We start from the raw sequence: 23,594 nt of genomic DNA on the forward strand, positions 1-23,594 counted from the left end.
AGTTGAGGGAAAGGGAAAGGTTGTGGTACCTAATGGTGTCACCTTCCTGCTCTAACGCTGCTGCAGGCTGTCTGTCGCCTTGTGGTGGTACAGAAGAGCACCATACCAGCACACGGGACAGAAGTACTGCCGCTTGTGCCATCCACAGGGACTATCCAGCTGTAAAGTTCCGCAGGGTGCAGGACTGTGTTCCCCACTTCTCCTTCCCCACCTGAAATACTTCGTAGTGCATTTGGAATACAAAGTTGTGCTTTAAAAGTTTTGCTTTTTACAAATGAAGTAGATGAGTGGAATCTGCCCAGACAGTCTTTATTGCAGCAGCACTGGTACTGCTTTGTTGTTAATCTCTTTCCAGACATGGCAATTGTTGTTCCCTTTCTGGATAAGTCGCTGGCCCTGCACATGCTGGAATAGGGAAAAGAATTGGTGCACAACTCCAGGCGCCTCTCACAGCTTTCCATAGTGCCAACAGCTGGAGTGGTTCGTTCCTGAGAATGAGAAAAAGCACTTCACTTCTCTTCCAGCACTGCTTGAGAAGGACCACTGCTGGGTCACGGGCATCCGTTTTAGAGCTGTGAATCTTGAGAGGAGGAAGGCATATCTCTGCAGTCTGGAATAAAGTATCTAAGTTCCTGAAAGAGACTGGTTTAGACATGCCCCTTGTTTAGACATGGCTACTTTAGACATTGTGATCTTCTGTAGACGTAGCTTAGGGGATCCTGTTCCATCCAGGGGGCTCACGCACATGCGGCTTTCCTTAGATGCTAGTTTCTCCTTGGGATTTCTATATGATTGTTACAAAAACTATTTCAGTTTAATTGCGTACATCACATATCGGATCATTTCTAGCACACTACAGAAGAAGGGATCTCACACAAAAATAGAAGACTTTAAAAAGTATATTTTAATATCTTGGTTTGGGGGGGGGGGGGGGGGAGGAAAGAAAAAAAAAACACCCAACAAAAAAGCCAACCACTGTAAATCTTTCTAAAAGCAATTCACAGTAGTAATGCAATTTCATTGTTTTCCAACTATTTGGAGGTTAAATTGGGCTTTTGGCAATCTGATAACTTGAGCAAACAACTCTAAACTGGTCTTAGCCTCCCCCCTTCTTTAAATAAATCTCAACTTGTAATATGGAATGTGAATTGTTTTGACTGTTAAACCATTCCAAACTCAAAACCCACTCATCATAAATGTGTTGAAAGAAGAATATATTTCAATAGTGCGGCAGACTCTTTGAGTACAGTAGAGCAGCAGTCTTCAATCAACTAGACTTTCTTTCCAGAAACAGAAAATGAAAGCATAAGTGCCATACACATTTTTAAATGATTTATCTAAATTCAAAGAACTAACTTTTTTGTGACTGATTATAACTGCATATATGAGTGGCTATGGATAACAGGTTTCTTTTGCTTTTCAAAATGATATATAACAATGTTCCATGCAGAGACCTTCTATTTACACATCTGTTCAGCACCTGCCCATAATTACTTAGTTAGTTTTTATTATTGGGCTTGTCACCATATTAATGTAGCTGTACCTTCAAATTGATTGTAATTGCAAATTTCCTGAAAAAGCTTGGTTTCTGCAAGTATTTAATTAAACTGATATCCTAAATTAAAAATAATTATGTAACTGTACTCCACTACAATAACACATGCATGTGTCTCTACATAAAAAATTGATATTTCGCATAATTCATAAAATGTGTGGATTAATATTGTACAAGTAAAGGTCAGTCTTCACTAGGAAAGGAGGGGTAATTAATTTCAGCATTTAGAAACCTGACATATTTCAATTAAGCAAGCAATTTGTCACGAACTTCATAAATCAAGTTATCGGGGAACAAGTTAGCAATGTTTTTAATAAATAGAGATTGTGAAGAGTCAGCCTATTCCTTCTTGTGGCGTAATTTTGTTTGAGTAAATGGTTTATATAGAAAGCCCTTCATTTCTAGGTCATGAGGCCATATCTAGTATGTCTTAGTAACTACCCATGTTTATTTCCACCTAATGACTGTTTGGAGGTCTGTGACACAGTCAGTAACCTTGGCTGAGCAGCCTCTCCGGTACACAACAAACCCCACGACACTGTCCTCAAAGCCTCTTTGGTCTTAGGATAAATCAGGAGAGGAGCTGGTCCCAGATCAAGGACCTGAACAGCCCCATCCCCACCAGTGTGTCATGGGAAGCTGGAGCACATGCCAAGCTCACCGTCTGCAGTGAGTCTGGTCCTGGTGGTACAGTCACGAACATCAGCAACCTGGAAACTGAGCTTCTGTGTCACTGAGTAACCGCTGAGGCAGAGCTGTGGTGCATTGGCATGATGACCCAAAATTATCTGTCACAAATGCATTTCCTATTCTGAAAGAACAGAGACATTTTGAGAAGAAGCTTTCGTTTTTGTTGCGTACAATGTACCCAAAAATTCTACAGTACTTCACCTAAGGGACAGCCAAGTATTGTCACTGTAAAAGTTTCTGGAGCTGTAGTCCAAAACGTGCTCCCCAGAAACCCAAAATTGCCTTTGCCTTTTCCCGGTCCTTCTGTGGAGCTGTGTGAGCCCATGGAGGCTGGTAGACCCTGGGAGGGAAAAGGAAGGTGGGTTAATTGATTGAAAAACAGTCAAGTTTTGGTCAGATGCCTGCTGGATTTCTTTCAATAGACTCACCAAATTCACAGCTTTCCTACAGAACACTTAGTTTCCATGAGCGAGACTTTTCTCTTGGAAAATTTCCAGAATGTTTGCTCTGATACTGCTCATGCTTATCTTGAAGCAAACTGCAGGATCTGTATTCCACAATGGATGAGTTAATCCATTCAGAAACACTAATGCCAATGAATATATATCCACTGAACAGCAAAGTTATGATCTGGATTTTGACTCTCATAATTCAAAGAAAATGTGAAACAGGCTTTTGATTTGATCCACTGTGGCTATATATGAACTGAAATACTGCTCCAAGCTCTGCTCCAAACCATTCAAAGTCCAGTGGTTGCTCTTAGGATTTCATTTGAACTCTTACCTACAATTCTGTTAGCAATAACTGTGTTCAGATATGAGGGGTTTTGGCGTGAAGTTGCACTATATAGCAAATAGGTAATCTTCCTTACACAGTACACATCCTGAATCTCAGCTCTGATCTCAGTCCCACTTTCTGAGGATGCTGCTGATATTATAATCAACAGAAAAACAGATTTAACTGTTATTTGAATGATCATTGTTCAGTCTGAAAGGAAATGGCTGCAGAAATTTCTCTTCTCTGTCACTGTTTGCCTCAATTCCTTGTGTGTATCCATAGAAAAGCTCCACTGAAATTGAAGCACATCCATATATGACAATAGGTTCATGGCCAAAGTGTCTAGGCACATATGAGGAGCATTACTGATGGGTATGTAAAATTACAGTGCTGGAATGGAGAAAGGGAAAAGTGAGAAGAGAGCTGGATTTCCAACATAGAAAACCATCTTCTTTCCCCTCCCTCATTGTCAGTCTGCAGTGTTTCTCCAGATGCAACATCAGGTTGAAAAGATGGAGCAGAAAGAAACATTTCTTTGCCTTGTCTTGCAGTTGCCTGTCTTCCTAAACTCTGTTACATTCTTCACTCAATATATTCTAAGATAAGATCCTGAAGCCCCAAAAATATACTGTGTCTCCAGCTTCCCTTACTTACCATTCTGAACATGCACCTTTCCATTTCCCATCAGGGTTCCTGTTGGGCAAAACTGGCCCCGCTGAGGAAAGAAAGAAAAGAAAAAAAAAAAAAAAGAAAGAAAGAAAAAAAAAAGATGTAATTTACTTTTCAAGCAAAACTACTTTCTGAACTACTATGTTCTCAACATATTTTGTTATTAAATGTCCAACTTGAATTTGAAACTTACATCTTCTTTGTTTGTCTGGGAGGTGCATCTTAAATGCTAGTGTCCTGAAATGAAGTGAAATGAAATGAAATGAGATGAGATGAAATGAAATGAAATGGGAATTGTTGCATGTTCAGGGATGATATTTGTTCTGGCATTCTCTGTTGTCCACATATTCACATTAGGCTAATTTTTCCTATTTCTGCATTGCCATATACTTGGCAGGAACAGCAAAATAAACAGTAGCGTAGTTAATCAATCCAATCTTGTTGGAAGGAGACTGAAGGGAGACCTTTGTTGTTGTGGAAACCTAGCAATGACAGAAAACCCTGTGCCTCTCTCTGCCAATAAGAATTGGTTGGAAATTGAGTGAATCAGGAAATAATAGCTATAAATATGCTTATGAATTACTGGCTTGATCCCACAAAGCATTTTTATTAACAACCAAAATTAAAAAGTGATCGAAGTTCAAGCACAAGCTTAAAATGAAGCATATGATTAAATGCATATTCTCTTTGGGAGGCATCAGTAAAAGTCTGCTTTTTCACTGTTACGCCTGTTACACTGCCAGGGGAGCTTATGCTCAGAACCAAGGGGACAGAGGGCTTTCTGCAAGGCAAGAGGTTTACTTCACCTTTATCTGCAGTAAAGATCATAAAGATATAAGATGGCTGCCTTCTGCAGATGGAAATAATGGAACTCCTTCTTATCTGTCATTCCAAGTTCATGCGATTGAGGACTATAGATCATTTGTCTTACAGCTTTTTCCTTCCATACAGTGTGGCCAGAAAAGTGTGATAACTCATTGTAACCTATACTTCAGGCAGATATCAGATCAACCAAACACTGATCAGGTGATTACTAATACTAGAAAGTAATACGATGTCTCGCAGAATGTATATCTCTGCGTCTCTTGGAAGTAAATATTTGTGTAAGTAGAAGTCATCTTGGAGCACACCCTGACTGCAACCATGGTTCAATCTCTCTTTCTCATGATCCCACATTATCTGGATCCTGTTCTAGGACTTTTGACTAGTGAGGAATTGTGTAAGTTTGCATTTCTATATGGTAAACTTCTTCTCTAAGGTCTACCTAAGAGATAGGGGATGATCCTGAGAGAACTTGGAAAGTTCTCAGCACTCGAGACAAGGGCATGTAGTACTTCTACAGTATTAAAAACAAAAGCCACCCAAAGGAGCTATCATTCCCATACAGCAGCCAGTACAGCAAGAAGTTTTGTCCCACTGTCCAAGTCTGCTCTGCAGCCCCAGCCACATTTCTCCTTACCCTGAGCCTCTGCCCCAGGTTTGGCCAGGGAGGGACGTGCTGAGGAGCAGGGCTGCGACTGGTTCCCATTCTCCCTCATCCAGGTGGTGGGGAAAGAGGAGGGAGTGGACATGGCTCTGGGGTGGGTTTTCACCTCCTCTCTCTCTTCCTTGGCCAGGTATTACAGAAAGGGAGGTGGGGAGGGAAATGCCCCAGTGCTCATCCCTCGCCAGCAAAGAGGAAGGAAGTGCTCTGAGTGGGATTTCCATCGCAGAAAGCACTGTTGGGTAGCTGAGGTGATGGGAAAGGTGCTGTCCCACAAAAGGACAGTAAGGGGCAGGTACACAGCCAGGAGGAATCCCCTCCCTGTAACCCCCTCCCACACACATATACTTCACAGCTGCACTGAAAACCAGTTTAAAGTGCTACCCCAGACATCCCAGAGACTGTCCTGTTCAGCCTTGTGAAATTAGCATGGTGCCAGCTCCCCATAGCTTCAGGCAGAAGCAGTGCGCCTTGTCCCTTTGAAATGACAATCATGGCCTTGAATTGGGCTGCAGCAAACAATACCTCCTTGCAACACTTTATGCAGAAGAAAGTATTGTTACAAATTAGAGCAAATACATAATTTTAAGAATCTGCTCATATTCCACATCTCTGATAGAAACAGCATCTTTCTTACAAACAACTCACGCATTTTCTGTTTGGAGGTGGCCAATGGCTTGTCTAGCTATGGTGAGAACACCAGATTCATGAAGGGCTCATCCATGCTGACCGGCAAGACTGTGCTTAGTCTGAAGCCAGATCCATGGAGCACAGGTAATACATTATCACCTTTACTCTTCCCAAATGCCATGAGCAGCTGGAAGCCAGTCTGATCACAACACTAGAAAAGCCACCTCAGATCTTCTCCAGCTAACCGGGACGCCTAGGGCCCCAGGAAGCCACTTTGGCTTGCAATGCTCTGTTCATCAGCTTGGAGGGCACTGCTCCCTCCACCAGCTGATGCCAGGGGCCAATAAAGCTGATTTAGTGTCCCTTTGTGTCAGTTCTGCTGGCACTGAGAGTCTGACACCACCAATAATTTTTAAATGGCACAATGCAATGTATTAAGAGCCAAACGGAAATCTGGGTGTCTGTGTTGCTGTTTGATAAATAGTTATCTTATTAATATACGAACTTGTCAGCACACCACAGATTCCGTGAGTGTTTGAGTCTCTGACTGTGTTTGTGTGTGTTGGATTGAAAATACAAACCTTTAGACATGAAGAGTGGATGTGGGACTATGTGTCTCTGTGACATCTTAGTCAGTCTTGGCAAGAAACCTTTCCCATTTCTGTACTTTAATTGTACTTGAAATCCAGTGAGAGCCTAATTAAAATTAATGGAGGAATAAAATGCTGGGGAAAAGCAGGGCAGCATAAAAATAGAAATGCTAACACTAGAAAATATTAGATCTCCATGAACCCTCTTACAATGCATTTTTTTCAAATTAACATACCAAAATATTGCTCTGGGACTTGCAAAAGTCTTCAGAGTGTAATATATTAAAAAGACTATGATACCATAATAAAATAATGAGTTTCACTTGACTTTTACCTCTCTGCAGTGCTGGAATCAGTAGCCAATACATAATCAGTTTTCCCCATTCATCTCTTACCCCAACAGTCTCTGAAACAGGAACCTCCTGGACAATGTTCAGAGGCAGCGACAGTGGAGCTGCTTCCATACCTGCTGAAATCCCTTTGCACAGCTGCCCCACTTGGTGTGTTCATGCAGTTTAGTGCAAAGTGGACAGCAGGAGCTCAGAGGGTTTTTCCATGAGGCTGTGGGAGGTACAATGCTCTGTGACAAATCTGCCTAAAACCTGATTGTGCAATATGGCTCTGGTTGTGTTTTAATTCCACCCTGAGTCATGACACTATTAAGGGAAGGGAAATAAAGAAAATTTTTTTAAAAAAAAGCTAAGCAGTTTTTAAAAAATAAGGCTTCAGACTCTGCTAGGCACTTGTTACACAATGGAGGTACGTATCATTACACAATGGAGGCACTATTGGACAAGATAAATTAAAAGGCCTTAATCATGTTTTTGTATGGCTTAGCTTGTGTCTTTTTTCTTTCTTTTCTTTTCTTTTCTTTTCTTTTCTTTTCTTTTCTTTTCTTTTCTTTTCTTTTCTTTTCTTTTCTTTTCTTTGCAATATTTGTTTTGAGGATAATTGCAACCCCATAACACATTTGTACCCTTGAGTTATTGATACATATACTTAAGCCATAGGAACAGAGTTCAGAACAGGGAATACTTAGTGAGATTGCCTGTCAGAAAGGATTTCAAGCAAAAAGATCATAGCAACACTGTTGCTTCATACAGCTCTATAATCTTACAGAAATAGATGTTTAATTAACAAAATTCATGCAACCTATGGCCAAGTAATGCACTGCCAGTAAGTTACCACTAGCAGATGGAGGGAAAAAGAATCCCGGTGTGTAACTGCAAGGGTGCATTAAAGACACCAAAGAGAATGTAGGAAGGTAATATTTCCTGTCCCAATATACCCCGAGTCCAACCTAACAGCTAGTGAAATTCCTCTTTATTGGAATCCTGAGTCATCTGGGGTGCCTTGTGCCATCCTGCACTCCTACATGCTATAGGTGCAACCCACACCATGGGTGGGTGCCACAGGCCAACCACTACCCCTGCTGGGGCTCTGCTGCTCCCCAAATTCCACCACAGACAGATTTTTTTCTCTTTGCGAGAGGCTGAAGACAGTAGTGAAGAGTGCAGTAGAAGGCTTGTGCTTCCTGCCTGTAAACTTCAGCTATTGGTTGCAATAAAAATATAAAATGCTCTTATTTTGCATGATTAAATGAAGATTGACACTAAATCAAATTATTTGATGAAAGCTTGTGATTTCATGTCACTAACCACTGTTTTGAAGCTAACTGCAATCCATCTGTAAATTACTTAAAAACACTTCTGCATTTACATGAAGCAATCTCTGAAAAGCTACAAGCTATTAGCTACATTTATGAACTTTGATTCCATCATTTGCCAAATTACTTTAGTCTTTTGAGTCACTGAGGCATAGACAAATATTGGAATGGGTTATTTAGTTATTTCTTAATCCAGAGAGACTTCAGAGATCATTCAAGGCATTGGTTAAAGGTTTTGGAGATGAATCATGTGCAAATATAAAGACAGACAGCTACTCTATGCCTGGTGCCAGCAAAAGCTCCCTCTCATATCCCAACGAGCATGTTCCAGACTTAAACCTGAAGGGTGTCTTTACTGGTGAGAAAGGTCTGTGGTTGCTTTGGGCTAGACTGCACACCTTTGTCAGCCCAGGGGTCTGGGGTACGCTCTTCAGTAGGTGCAGGATCAGTCCCTAGGCCAGCTGCCAACAAATCAGGATGCAATTTTAACAGATACTGAATGCCTCTTGGTCTGAGCATAAAATTCACCTAGAAGACAAAGTTTATTTACCACTCATGCTCTCAGAGCACGTATGTGTGGATCTTTGAGTGAGAAAGACTTGTAACCTAAAAACCAGCTTAAAGCAGCTAGGCAGTTGGAAAGACAGTTTAGAATTAAATATCTATTAGAATTTTATTATTGTTAGCCTGGTACAAGACAATTTTGTGAAGCTGATGTAAGATAAAAGAGTCCTCTGGTGCTGTTTCCAGAACTTCAGCAAAAGGAGCTTTGCTACTGTTATGTTTCTGCACAAGCAGTATTCCTAACATGGTTTGCACTACAGCCCACAAGACTTGCTAGCACTTTGAAACATTATTTGGATGAGAAATGCCAGACCTGGCAATGTGGTGATATAATACACTAATAAAGCAAATTCTGCACAATGTTCAATAGGAATGATTTTTTATTTTATGTAGAATTTTTATTTAACATATTTTTTCTTAAAAGCAGCGAAACTATATCACCCATAATAAATCATTCTTGGCACTCATTAATGACTTTGTTATCCATTTCCACCCTCTCTGTTTCTAAATTATGGAAACAAGTTTTGGAGTTCAGTGGGAGGCAGCTGAATGCTCCAGCATTCTGCTGTGAATCCAGAGTATTTTGTTAAACTTCTTGCACTATTTCCAAGAAAGCTAGAAATACTTTCATGCCAACAGACTACAAGGGGCTGTCTTTCTCTATAAAATTCTAAACACACACATTTTCCTTCCTGATTTTCTCTGCATGTGTCAAAGTTAGGCAGGAATTCTATAGCACTTAGTACTTGCTGATGTAGAAGTGACTGCCAAATGAATGGTTTATACTGGAATATCTCATTATTTATATAAGTATGCTACAGTATGGACATTTAATTTAGTTCTCATTCCAAACCCATGACAAGCCACTTTGACACCTTTAAGAAACGTTTCACATATGGTAAGATGCAGCATTCAAAACTGTAAAAGGAAAAAAAATAGATGACTCAAGTTAAAACAGATTTTTAAACAATCAAAGGAAATACTTCAAGTTTGTAATAATACATCACAGCCATTTACTGTTTAATAATTTTAATGATGAATTAACATTTATGGGGACCAAGGATGGTACAGTAGTTCTGGGGGCTGGGTCTTTTCACATTTAGAAGACCTAGGGCAAAATTTTGCATGCATTCATGGAAATGCCTTTTTGGATATGAGGAGTGCAAGCTTTCATGGGAGGTTCTGAAATGTCATGGTTCTGCTGCAGATCTGAACATGAGGGAATCCAGGCACAAAGCCCATGTATGGAGACAGCCAGGTCAGGATTTGGTACTGCACCTGTACTCCCTGTGCCTGCCTCTTACTGTCTTGTAGCCTTTCACTTTGTGAATAAAATAGTCATGTTTATCCCCCACTCCACGTAAAAATACCATTTTAGCCCAAATACGTCTCTGTCACAAAACTCAATCAGACCACTTGTGTAACGGAGCTGACTGGAAAGTAGCACCACAGCTTGATTTATGGCGTAGGCTAGGTGGGGAAATGTTTGGTTTCAAAGCTGACAGTTTATACAGAGTGCTTTCTCTATGAAGTGTGAGTTTGACCCATGAAGTCTGGCCTTGAAATGGCAACTGTCTGGGTACTACCAAGATTTGGGTGCTCCTACATCAGCACGATGAGTGGCCCGTTTGCCAGGAGCCCTCACAGTAAGGAGCACACACTAGTGCTCCAATATACAAATGACCACAAGGGCTAATAAGGCTAAGTATAAGACTAGAAACTGGGTTTCTACTGGGTGAAAGCCTGCCATGAACCCTTTCCATGCCTGCTTGCTTAGCTTCAAGAGACTATGTTGTAGAGCTTGGAAGTAAGCATGGCCTTAGCATGCAGCTGCAGCGCTTAATGACCTGTTGTGCTCTTTGACCATGATATTGCACCAAAGCAGTAATGTTTTGCTACTTAGAAAGCAGCAAGTAAGGAAGCACATGTAGGGAAAGACCTCAGTTACAGCCAGATGGTTCTCCCAAGGCATCCCACCTTGGGGCTTCCTCACAACATCAGGCAAGCACCTTTCACCTTTAGCCACTGAGATGAAAATGACCAGAGGTGCAGTTCTTGCCTGGACCTGCAATGTCTGGGTCTTGCTGTGCAGGATGGAAGTGGGCTCCAGAGTTCCCTGGGTTCTGTACATATATATAAATACATACACAGAGAGAAACAGATGGATATCATATAGGTATCAAGTAGAAAGTGTTTTCTTTCAAGACAGAAGTGTTTTCTGTCTAGAAACGCTTAGTGTGTAATAAATAAGACAACAAGAAATTATGACTAGGAAAAAGAATTAGACACAAAACACAGGGTGTTTAGAGTGTGTTTTGTTTACGTTTTTTATAAAATCAATCTTCGACAAACTCTTTTGAAGAGCAAGGGCTTTTAGCCAACCGGAATAACAACATTACCCACTGTCACCAAAATAAAGATGAAATACTGTCAGTTGTGACTTCTGAAGCTTTTTATAATTCATTTTCTTCTTTTTTTCTGCTCATCTGGACCTCCCCTATCTCATGTGTGCTCACTCTCCAGCCTGATCCTCGCCCCTCCATTACGACCACAAGCTGCTCCCTTGACCCTAAGTGCAAGAATCAGGATTATCTTCCAAGACTATCTAAAAGGGAGGAGGGGAAAGGCAATATCTGGGCAATTTTCCTAGGGCTTTTTGTATTTTCCCCTTTAGAATATATCTTGTGTCCTGTGATGGTGTGGATGCACCCTCTCCCTGTCACCAGCCCTCCCCTTTGGAGAAGCAGACACCAGCCCAGCCACCTGGGAAGGCTCCTGCAGTGCAACCATAAGACCTACAGGAGTCTCTCCACAAAGGCCAGTGGGGTTGCCCAGCCCAGGCCCCACATTTTAAGGCAATCTAGAATCTGTAAGAAGGGGAGCTGCACTTTTTCCAAGGAGGTTCATGTGTATCCCAAGTCAGTTAGTTTGTTAAAATCTGATATTGTAATGGAGGCCATGAATGTTTGCGCTAAATGGAAAATGAAAGGGGACTAACCCACATTTAATGAAACAAAACACAAGTGAGTCAGTCTTTAAATCTTTCACCAGATAATTTCTTTCTCATAATGTGCTCTTTCTATCCACTAATTTGACAGTGTGTTCTTTTAAATGTAGGTATCTGATCGATGTCCCTGGGTAAATTCATCTGGCTGATGAAACAAAACAGCAATATCTAACGACAACGTCTGGCACAGGTACAAACACAATCGGTCTCTCCCATTTATCTTGAGATTGCATGCAAAGTACTCTGAAATAAAAACACACTACGTCTCTTCTATTTTTTGATGTTGAAAGATTTAAAAAGTGTAATCCACATTAAGCTTCTACATTTCACCAGCCAAGACTGACTGAAAAGTGTGTACTTTTAGACTGTAACTGCACTATTTGTTGTTGCTGCTAACTTTCTGCAACTGTGGGGGGATTTGTGCTTTTTTTTTACTCTTCCTTATGGAATTCCTGAAAGTGCTTTGCCAAATCATATGTAATGTCTAATTCATATAACTTTCCTTTTCTCCTGTTTCTTAAGTGAAGCCATGAAGTTAAAACTTGAAATGGGATCTCATACATCCACCTTGAATGCTGAAGAATAAACCACAAAACAGAGATCTGAGCAAATTTAAAATTGTGCATTTGAGAAATGTTTGGGTCATTCTTAATGTTTCTAAATCAGACACAGTGTTTCTAGTATTTACAACTGGATCTATGTGCTTTTTTTAAAGAGCACTTAATGTTTAATGATACAAGTTTTAGGTATGTAGTCAATCACAAACAATTTAAATCTTTGAACCTTCTTCCCATTGGTTCCACCGGATGGATAAAACCAGCAGTTATCTCTATGTCTGGAAGAGTCCTGCTGGGCAAGAGTTTGAACTGTCTTCCTACAAAAAGCACCTCCAGAATACAGAATATGTGTTGATATTACCCCGTTATTCTATTTTCAACACAGACTTCTAGTAGTTATTAAGGCATGTTGTTTAATCTCTAATCCCTACTATCCAACAAGCCACACCATCGACCTCTAGTCTGTCTGCCATGGTCCTTTTTCCTACTGCCCAGCCAAGAGGAAAAAATTCTGGTGAACTTCATATACCTTTAGGATCAGCTGCGAGCAGGGGAGAGGTAAACATATCCATACGTTTGTTTTTCGGTTTACATCAGCAGAGGCTCTGATGCTATTAAGGAGTGTCTAACCTACGCTGAACAGAGTTTTTTCTTGCTCTGGTATATCAGACAGAACAAGATCGCAGTCCCGTGTAAATGTGCTAAAAAATGCAGGAACACTGAATTAGACACATGTTCCATTTTCTTCGTGTGCTGAATCACCCTTGTCAGGAGCTTCTTTAAAGAGCTAATAGGGCAATCTGTCATTCACAGAAAGGAGCACGTGGAGTGTAAAATGCTGTTACTGGAATTTATCAAGAGCAGCTTCCATAACCTGCTACACTGTAAAAATGTTCACATTTTAGCATGCCAACAGAGCTTCGGTATTGATACCTTCAACAAATGGGAAGCACATGGCATATTAAGCTTCTCTCCTCTCAGGCCCATGGTTCAGTTTTAGAGCATACATATGAAGAGAAAATCCAGGCACCAACTGCCCAGGTTACAGAGGCAAGGCCTTTTCTTGTGTGACTGAAGTGGGGACTCACATAAAGCAAATGGACTTGGCAGCTTTCCCTTGCTCCCTTTTCTTTCTGAGGTTGAACAGCTGTCAGAAGATACAAAGAAAGTAATGTGATCAGTCAATGACCATCCATCCATGAAAAATACACAGTGCTGGAGTAAGGCAAGGAAAGGGCGATTTCATGGGCAAGGTTGTTCAGCCTTTCTCAAATAAGACACCAATTCAAGTAATCTTGTTGCGTCTCTAAACTAGAGACAGATAAGGAGAGCACCAACAGCATCCTGAACAGCCACGTTGTTGGAATTAGCCTGCCCTTGAACTCCAGAGTTTAGAACTGGATTTCACCTCCTGCAGCTTTGCTTGGTTGTGACCCTAGTGTCTCAATTCAGACCAATCTATATTTTGACATGTCCAACAGGGTGACTATTCTTAGTATGAACTTCATATCTAAATTTGGCCCATTTCTGCAAGGAACTCAAACACAGACAGAAAGGAATAGAGAAAACCAGCTCCCGCTGGCTCTCATGGGGTGTGGTGATGGTTCTCCCATTTGTTGGGGCATATTATTTCTGCAGGAAAAAAAGGAACTCGCCTTTCTCTTGTAGGGGAACATGAATGCTTAGTAATTTGCATTTGAGAAGCAATCACTCCTCCCTCCTGTATGTGCTGCCATAGGTTTAAACTGACAAGAATATACTGAATTATTATCTCCACTAAGTAGACACTAGATTAATGTACTGCATGTCAGTGGGGAGCACTGAGAGAAGTGCAAAAACCTCCTATGTTATATATCCACTTTTGTGAAAACGGGTATTGCAACATGTATTATTTCCTGCTGACTTTCCTTTTTCTTCACCGGCCTGCTTCACTCAAGTTGGTTTTACACCAATTGTATAAAATCACCTGAGTCATCAGTAAAGGTATTACAGAAAATCTGAACACTACTTACTCTCCTTTCTACCAATTTTTTCAAAAACCAGGTGTCAATGAAAGAATTTAACTTACACATCCCTAAGGAGCGTATTCCGTTTGCTGGCTTCAAATGCTCAGTAGTTCCTCCATAGCAGGGTGTGCTTGTCAACTCTACTGCACATTTCATCATTTGCCAAAGAAATAGATCTGATGCAGCAATATTCAGAACTCTTTGTTTCAGCAAAATTCCCACTGATTTAATGAGAAAATGTGAAGAAAGTTCAGGCCATATTTATAAACAGATGTGTGGATGTGTGCATGCATACATATATGTAAATACGTACATGCACAACACACACAGGCACAGGCACACAGAAAGAAATCTTTCCTGTTCTTCACTGGCTAAGAAGTTATCAACTTAAATGGAAGTTTTGTAAGGAATGAAGTTTTGAATTCTTGCAAGTATTTACCCTGGGTTTCAGCTCTGAGTTTTTGTCTGATTTTGACCTCCTGTAGCACCCTGATTTTAAAACAGCCCCTCCTGATTTACTAAGGACACAGGGTGTATCAAGCTCAACAAGACACGACTCTCCTCATATATAAGGTATTTTCTCATTTAAAAAAGAAAACTCAGATCTACATTAGCACTCTTTCCCATTTCTGTTATGAATCTAAGTTGTCAAAGTGGTCAAATCCAGTACTGCACAATTTCTACCATTGCAAATCGGACAGTCTTACACAAAAAGTTCCACCCAACAATCAAACTATTCATTATTCTTGATAAATTGCATGGGTTTATTGTAGGGTTCATCATTAAAAGATAGGATTACTCAAGTGCTGACTTCTAATGAGAGTTTGGAGGGCAAGGGTTGGCCCTTGGAAGTAAGGTCATGTGGTTCTTTGGGTTTGTTGTACATGAAATAGGAAGGTTCTGCTGATTGTTATAGAAATCTACATTCTCCTCCCTTTTGTACACTAATGAAAAGATTTTAGAAGGAAATATTGAGAGTTCTGTACCTAATACAGATTTCATAAAACTATAACTTCTTGGCACTCTAGTTAGACATATTTAACTTATGTGTGCTTAATCTGTACTTTTACAGGATTTCTCTCTCCAAGAGTTCTGCTAGCTATAGATTACTTCCACACAGAAACATACACATCTGGGTGTTAGCATCTGTGCAAGTTTTGATTGGTTGCATATTTGCCTATGAATTTTCAGATGTGGGCAAAAAAATATCCTGTTTCTTGAGGACTATATAAGGAAATAGTTCAAGTCTTGACATGACATCATATTATTCAGCAGCAGATTATCAGCCTGCATCACCACATAGTACGCAGTAACTAGTTGTTTATTTAACATGTGGCAGGAAAAGTGCCTGCTTCATCAAACTTTACATATAATGATCATTTAAGCTTTGTTGCTTTTATAATGCCTTGGAAAAGTTCCCTTTATGCTCAAAATGATTGAGCGAGGATCACATTATGGGTCTCCAGAGATCAAATAAGACTTCTCAAAAGAATGATGTACATCTGCTTTAGTGTTGAAGGTTACATAATATCGACCATATCTCAACACCTTTGGAGTCTTGAAAGACTAGCCAAAGGAAATATACACCAGGAACACAATCTTGCTCTTCTTTGCTGCTTTTATAGAGTATTCTAGGAGACATAACCAGAGAGATAAATATTCATCTTCTTGTCCCCAAGGAATAGAATCAATCTAAAAGAGCCATAATTAATCTTAACGTGACTTGTCTTCCTAAAATGCCTGCCTAATATTAAAGACAAAAGGTTTTTGCATTGTTCAGGAACAGTTCCTCCTTGTGAAAGTACTAGTCCCATAATAGTGCCAAGATCTGTGCCATCCTGGCATGGTCTGCCACTCTGTGTGCCAGACATCTAACTGGAAGGTGCCTAAGGGAAGTTCATCAACACCATTGAAAGATTTCAAACTTTTACTTTCATAAGCCTTTTCTGTTTCTTATTTCCTGCCAAATCCTCTTTTCACCCTACTCTTTCAAGCTTCTTCAGAGCCCCAGTCCAGGACTCACAGACCTGCTGGGATTCTCTCCATCAACTTCTGTGTGCCTAGGGTATTTCCCCTACTACACAGCAAGGGTAAGGGACCGGCAAAAGTCTTTCCTACTCTCTAGACACATGTTATAAAGCTAAATAGATTGCATATTTAATGATGGTAAATACAAAGTATCTTTGAAAGGTTGGGAAGGGTGTCCATAGATGTTGTCAAAAATCTTCAGAGGTGCATCACCCATCAACGTAAAGATTTTTGTCATGTGAGGTCAAAACAGTCAGCCCAATGAATCACTAACGTCAGGCAAATGACGAGCCCTTTAATTATCTGAATGTAGTCAATGTGCTTTAGTGCACACTTCTACCATGGAGTTGGCCACAGCTCGTTAATCCAAGAGGAATTTTCTGAACCTTCTTCAGTTGGAGGAAAAAAATACAGCTATTGCCTTTGAACATGAGTGTGTGAAAATAAAAAGAGCTCCTGACTCCTTATTCCCTGTCTGTCTGTGGCCTCAGGCCACAGAGGATTCTGAGGTGACTACAGGCACTCTTTGTCTCCTTGAAGTCTCCCTAGCTGAACCCTTCCTCCATGACGTAGCATCCTCATACATTCTGTAGCTGAGGAGAAAAGAGGTGTCTTGTCTATGAAATTCATCCTCTCACATCCCTCCAGGAGTCTCTCACCTAGCTAAAGACTTCATCTTACGAAGATCAGAGGTTACTGCAGTCAACCTGGGCTAGCCTCCAGCAACCCCAGGATAATCTGCGATATCTGCAGCCTCCTCTTGGATGTTGCTGGGACCGTGTTTGGTTCTTCCGTTTCGCAGGTTTTGTTCATTCTTTTTACCTTGATCCTTTAAACTACTGGCCCCATCTCTGTGCTCTGTATTCAAATGCCTCAAAGAACAGTCTGATGGATCAAGAGAACCATTTTCAGGCATGGATCAAGAGAACCACCTTCAGGCATGGATCAAGCGAACCATCTTCAGGCACAGCCCTCTCCTTCCTGAATTCATACCACGCACTCACCTCTGACAGCCACAAGTCTGGCATCCAGTTTGGCACTGAGTACTTTTCCTTCCCTTACATGCATTCAACATGCTCATTACACTACAGCTTCCACATCATAACTCATGTAACTCACCCAATTATACCACTCTACTTTCTTCTCTTCTTGGAAGCTGAAGCTCACTTCTTTATGATGACTGTAAGGCCCAGTTCCCAGACTCCTTCAACGCATGCCAAATGCTGCTGCCAACCGCCTTCCACTTGAAAATAAACATGAACATAACACCCTCACCCACAACTGCATTTGTTTCAGAACGTTGCTCCAAAAAAAAAAGAAAAAAAATCCTTTTGTTCTGTAAAATTCTTCCTGAGCTTTGTCCAGTTTATCTCATGCCCTATTCCATTCTCCCACCACCTCTCTTATATGACTGAAGTGAAGAAGACCTCATAATTAAGGAAATGTTTATCAGGTTTTATTACTCCGATGGGGTTATCCTGCCGTTTAAGAAAGGGTTTAGATTTTTAAAAATTGCAATCTGTTTTTCCATGAAGTAAAACTGAACCAATGTTAATTAAAACAGCTAGACATATATAATATACATAAATATGTAATACACATAAATACATATGCACACACAAGTGTGTGTGTGTGTGTGTGTGCACATGTACACAGACTTTAACAAGTAATTTCCTGATTTTTTTCTGGCTGTAGCAGATAGCAGGTAGCAGATACAGAAAAATTGACAGATAGTTAGACAAGAATCCCATGCCTTGCAGCTCACTGTTACTAAGTGAAATCTTCAGCCCTGTGTTTAGTGTCTGGGCTTCCTCTGCAGCTTATGGAGAGAATAAAACAACTAAAAATTACTTAAGCAATTGATCAAACTCTGTTAGAAGAATAAAGTACTGAGTCTTAAGATGATGGGATGTTAAGGCCCGTCGTGCAAACATGTTTGAACTATGTCCCTAGTGATAAGTAAAACAGGGCTGGGAACCCTTCCCCAGCCCTGAGGCAAAGTGGCACTTGTCACGAGGTCTTTAGGTCCCCAGTGGTGCCTCTGTGGTTCAAAAAATTATTTCCTGTGGGGTTTTAGTTCTGAGTATCAGAGATAATATAAGGGATGCACTGTAAATTGTTCAAATTATATTTTCGTTGCATAAAGCCAAAGGAGGGTGTGGACTGAGAGAGTGGAAGGGTTCCTGGGACTGCAAAAACTTCTGGGACAGTGTTGGAGGACTGGAATAGTGCAGGATGGAGCAAGCCAAACCAGGTGCCAGCTAGTGCAGGCTGCACCTTGGGAGTGATCCCTAGTGTGTATGGCACCCCCAGGCACTGTCTTAGAGAGCCCACAGCCAAAGCTGTGCCTGGGAGCATGCTGGCAGCCACACAGGGTGCTTGGGCTCATGCCCCCTCCTTGTGCTATGCAGCAGCATTGTTTGCTGCTATTAGCATCTATTTCCAGTGGAGATATGTGCCTCATGCACCTTACCAACACACACAGGCCTAGGCTGTTGGAGGGAATAGGATGTGAGTATGGTACCTCAGCAGCAGATTGCTTCTTAACCAGTAAGGTGTGCAGCCTTAGTCTTGCCTGCTGAAGTGGCTTAACTGACTGAAACCAATTCAGTGCTCACTGGACTGTCCTTTTCTTCATCTTAAATAAGCAACAAAGTCAGTTTTACTCGAGTCATACAGTCCTTGTTTATAAGGAGGATAAAACTGATGACAAAACAAAACAAAAAAAAAAAAAAAAGCTGGAATGAAATAGGATACCAGGTCTGTTTAAATTACATGGGAGTTTTTTCTGCAAAGCAAAAAGTCCACAGTGTATTTGACCTGATTCAAGAACCCATGAAATAAAGGGGAGAAGACATCAAAGGACAGAGACAGAATTAACCCAGGAAAAAGGAGGCTGAAACAATCCACAGAGGAAAATACAGAACATTGTCACAAGTTCAGAGGTAGCAAATTTTCCACTGGAAAGTCAATCAGCTTTAAACTGATGTTAAATGATCTAAACTGTCTAGCTTTCCACAAAGCTTTTCCTGTAGTTTTGACCTGTACACAAAGCTTCTGAGACAAGACACAACAAGCAAAACTAAATTGCACTTCCACATTTCTGCAAATAAAACAACTTAGTTATTACAAAAATTATTGGGAGTTAAACTGAATGCATTCTGAAATGTTACGAAGTTTCCCTTACAACTAATAATTGTTTCAGTTTTAATTGATACTGTCTTGTTTTTATTTATTCCCAACAGCAAATTATAGCAATTGTTTAAAAAGGGAAATAAAAATCCCAAACCAGAATGTATTCCAGTTAAATCAGCCGGTGTTGTTTGACACCAATATCTCTGTGTGTATTACTAGCTAACACTGCATTACATTTCAGCTTGCCTCAGTCTTGCAGAATTTAAACTATGGATGTGTTTATGGGCATACTACACTCCATAGACCATGGAAGAACTTACGCAAGCCTTTCTATAGCAAAGGGGGAAGAAAAAAAAAAAAAAAAAAAGAATCTACATGCCCGTAAATAGTGCTCGTTCCCTGGGTTTTGACAGGGATACCTGTGTCGCGGGCCCACCGTAACACAGGGGCTTTAGTTGTTTTAGGGACTGCTCTTCTTTCTCTTGCCATGGGATGGATACAGAAGAGGGTGGGACCCCCCAAAACCCTCTTCTGCCATTATGCACCGGGAACGGGGCATCGGGGCCGCTCGCTTGCAGGTAGGGCACGGTGGGATGGCTTGTCATGTGGGTGACCTACGCGACCCACCTTTGACAGCACCGGGGCAGGCTCCACCAGGCTGAATCTGCCTGGAAGACTGAAGGATGTTAAGGACGAAGCCTTGTTCTCTCTCAGCAGCGATCGCAGCTGAGTATTAGAGCCCTCTAGTGAGATTTCTGGGAGCGGATCCCCGCCTCCGGCCCCGCGGGGCCGGCCCCAGCCCCAGCCCAGCCCGCGGCCCGGGGAGCCGGGCCCAAACCCCCTCGGGCGCTGCGGGGGCGGCGGGACCCTGCCCCGCTGCGCAACCGGCCCCACGGCCCCGCGGGAGCGCCCCGGGGGCCACCTGCGGCCCTGGGCGGCCGCCGAAGCGCCGCCGGTGCCCCCGCCCTGCGACACCCCGGGACACAAGGGGGCTGTGGTGTGCCCCCCCGGGCGGGTATCGCGTACCCACGGAGCGGCAAGACCACGGCCGAGAGCCCGAAGCGGCCAGCTGCCTGCGGGGGAGGGGGAGCAGGAGGGAGGAGGGGGCAGCCTGTTCCTAAGAACACTCCCCGGCGCGACTCCCGTGAGCCGGGGATGGAGATGGTGACACAAATGCCTTGAGTCGGTAGGAGCAGTGAACAACCCTCGTGCTTTCCTCATCATCTTGGAATAATCAGCGGAATTAACTGAGGTCGAGGAAACAGGCTCTTGGGTTAGTTGTGGGAGGCTGTGAGAATAGGGGGCAGCCATTAAAAGAAACCTGATCGCTATTCATCAACTCGGAAAAGGGGAAAGGGGGGGGGGGGGGGCGGGGGGGGAAGACCTTCGTGGCTCGAGCTCATACCAACCTGGTCTATCTCTGATCAAGAAGATCCCTGGAAATAAGAAGTTTACAAATATTGTCAAATTGATGCTTGTAGTGTGATTTAAGTTGTCAATCCCGCAGAAGCCCACCAGAAGTTTAGATTCAATGCCCTGCATTTTTGGCTGCTTGTTGCCAATCCCCTAAGGCAGAAAGCGCTCTCCTTATTTTAACCATATGTGCCTTTTGTTGTTGTTGTTGTCTTGTCTGTAAGCTGTACGCTGGCTGCTGAGAGAGTCCTCTTGTGCCGCGGAGCATCTGAGGCCGTCCCCGCAGCCGGGAGCGGCGCGGGAGCTGGGTGGGCACCGGCCCGGGGCCCCCTCGCCCCCCGGGGGCCACCTCCGGCCGGCGGTGCCGTCCGCGGGATCAGGGCCTGGCTGTGGGCCGAGGGGGGGGCACCCCAAATAAATATCGATGCTGGGGGTGACGGCCGGGAGGGTGCTGATAGTAGAAGCGAGTGGAAATTCTCAGCCCCGCGCCCGAGATTGAGAAGGGATAATATAAAAGTAATCAGGCCCGGGCGCATGGGCCGGCGGGGGGGCTATCGGGTTTCGTGGGGAGTGCGGGAGGTCGCAGCGCCTGGAGCTGGGGACACAGTGCCGCCCCCGGGGTCCCGTTTCACCGGGGGGCGGCAGGAAGGCGGGGGGGCGGAAGGATTCACCGGGGCCAGCTCCGTTACGTCGCATCAGGCCCGAATCTCCTAATGGACACATCTCCTTCGAAAATGTTATTGGAGCATCTCGGGTCCGGGCGGCCGGGAAGTGGCTGGGGGTGGCGGGGACCGGCGAAGCTGCGTGCACGGGGAGCGGAGCCGCTGCTTGGGGGGAGCGGGGGCTCCTCTCCCGCCGCCGCCACCCCCTGCCCCCGGCCCACAGCACCCTGCTCCCCCGCCCCGCAGCCCAACAACGTTTTCTTTCAAGCGGAGTTTGTTAGCATAATCGAGTTATCCGCTACATATCTGAAATCCTTGGCCGGTCCCCTTGAGGAACAGCGCATTGCGCGCAGCAAAAGCTTTGAATTATTCCTTTCGCCCCAAATCACGGAACAACAAGCTATTGTTGTTTGCCTTCGTTTAGTTACGCGCAGTCACCCTCCGTCGTGTTTTCTTTTTCAGCTGGGGCAGGATCTTAGTGCCATCTGCGATGGTGGGATAGACCCGGGTTTTAAACAAAACTCAAAAACAAATAAAAACATGAATAAATAACGGGAGGGTGGGGGCAACAGTCCTCGGTCCTGGGTTGCAAACTCCCGCCGTGAATCCCGGGCAAGCTTCAGCCGCCCGAAGGGGTCGGGTGCCGCCAGGGAGAAACGTGTGAGCCCGGGGTGCCCCGGGGAACTCGCTGAGCAGCACCCTACGCCCCCCCGGCTTCGAGGGTGGGGGGCAGGCAGGCCCGGGATCCTGGCAAAGGTCGCTAGGATTCATTAAAGCAAGCTAGCGGGAGTAGCAGGTTAATTGCGGCAGGCTTTCGGCCGCGTTAAAGCCCACCGATTTCAAGTGGAAAGCACGCTGCACGCCCGCCGAAAGGAAAGCAAAAGAATCAAAAGGGAAAGAAAGAAAGAAAGCAAGAAAGGAAAACTTGGAGTTGTTTGTCGTTTGCTCGCTCTCACTGCAGCCCGGTGGCGGACATCTGCGGGGAAGATGTGTTTCTTTCTGGCACGTGAAGATTGCGGGGTTTATCATTTGCTCGCTACTGCCGGCAATAAGCGCGCCCCTCGGAGACACCCCCTCTCGCTGCCCTTCCCATGCGAAGGGAGCGAAGGGAGGCGGGCAGCGACCCCTCTGCCCCCCGCCATGCCAGCGGAGGGTCTCTCCGAGCCCAGCGATCGGCGCTTGCGCCTCTGTAGAAGGGCTCAGGGGGTCTGCAGAGGCAGCGGCTATGTGGGCTTGCGGGAAGGTGCAGGGCAGGAGCACGGGTGAATCGGCTCCTGTCTTTAATGGGGACGGTGCAGCCCCGAAGGACATTTGCAGATGACTGCAGCGCTATCTTGGCACTCACTCGTGGACACAAATTAGATACGTGCAATGCTCCTAGGAAGCGACACCACCGCCTTCCCCCACCCCCGCCTCCTCCAGACAGTCTGTGCCTCGTTATTAAGAGGAGCATTATGATAAAAACGACTTTTTATTTCACTCGTATTTCGCAACGATTGTGTTGACGCTGAAGGTCTCGTACGCGGCTTCGTGCGCGGCGATGACAGCGCGGAGGGGTGAGGCTCTTCCCCGGTGGGCCCGCGGCAAAGGCACGGCCGGGGCCGGGGCCGGGGCCGGGGCCGGGGCCGGGATGAACCGCCGGCACCGCTGCCGCCCCGGGCACAAGTTTCAGTCAGCCCAGATAAAACCCCTCGCCGCGGCTGAACGGGGACAGCCGGCAGCGGCCAGGCAAAATGTTCCCGGAGGAGTGGGGGCAAACGCCAGCGGGCGACTCGCCCCTCCTGCTCTGAAATATAATTGCGGCGAACGAGCAATTTTGCAAATATCAAAGACAAAAGGAAAAAAAAAAACCCAAAACTCCTCGCCCGATCGCCCGATTCCCTCGCAGGTCAGTATAATTTGACTCGCCCCTTGCCGTGGCTTTGTAGCCAGTATCTGATCTCTCTTCTAGCATGTACAGGAAGATTTTTTTCTCTCCTGAAAGTTAAAAGCAGTTATACAGAATTTGGATCCAGATGTCACTAATTTGCAATTGCTCTGGGACGCAAGCTGATATAGGGTGCTCGGGAAGCGGCTAGCCCTACCTCTGCCCAGCGCTCCGGGGAGCGAACCAGTTGTAGAGCTGCAGCCTGGCTACGGCAGCCTAAAGTGAAAGCGCCTAC

General features: G+C 43.9%; 2 long non-coding RNA genes across 3 annotated transcripts in view; both read right to left on the reverse strand.

The window, feature by feature from the left end:
* LOC308072043 overlaps positions 1 to 23,594 on the reverse strand; it is a 26,695-nt gene continuing 3,101 nt past the window's right edge. The window contains exons 2-3 of the long non-coding RNA XR_013931474.1: positions 3,885 to 3,928; positions 1 to 3,737 (exon numbers count right to left, since the gene is read on the reverse strand). This is a non-coding gene — a long non-coding RNA (uncharacterized lncRNA). The remainder of the gene's footprint in view (positions 3,738 to 3,884; positions 3,929 to 23,594) is intronic.
* LOC308072039 overlaps positions 3,936 to 23,594 on the reverse strand; it is a 21,468-nt gene continuing 1,809 nt past the window's right edge. The window contains exons 3-4 of one of the 2 annotated variants that reach the window (XR_013931469.1): positions 17,342 to 23,409; positions 3,936 to 15,825 (exon numbers count right to left, since the gene is read on the reverse strand). This is a non-coding gene — a long non-coding RNA (uncharacterized lncRNA). Of the gene's footprint in view, positions 23,410 to 23,594 lie in introns of both variants that reach the window. The other variant, XR_013931470.1, reaches the window with a different exon arrangement.

The sequence above is a fragment of the Falco punctatus genome (genome assembly GCF_963210335.1).
Source record: "Falco punctatus genome assembly, chromosome: 12".
Taxonomy (NCBI): Eukaryota; Metazoa; Chordata; class Aves; order Falconiformes; family Falconidae; genus Falco; species Falco punctatus.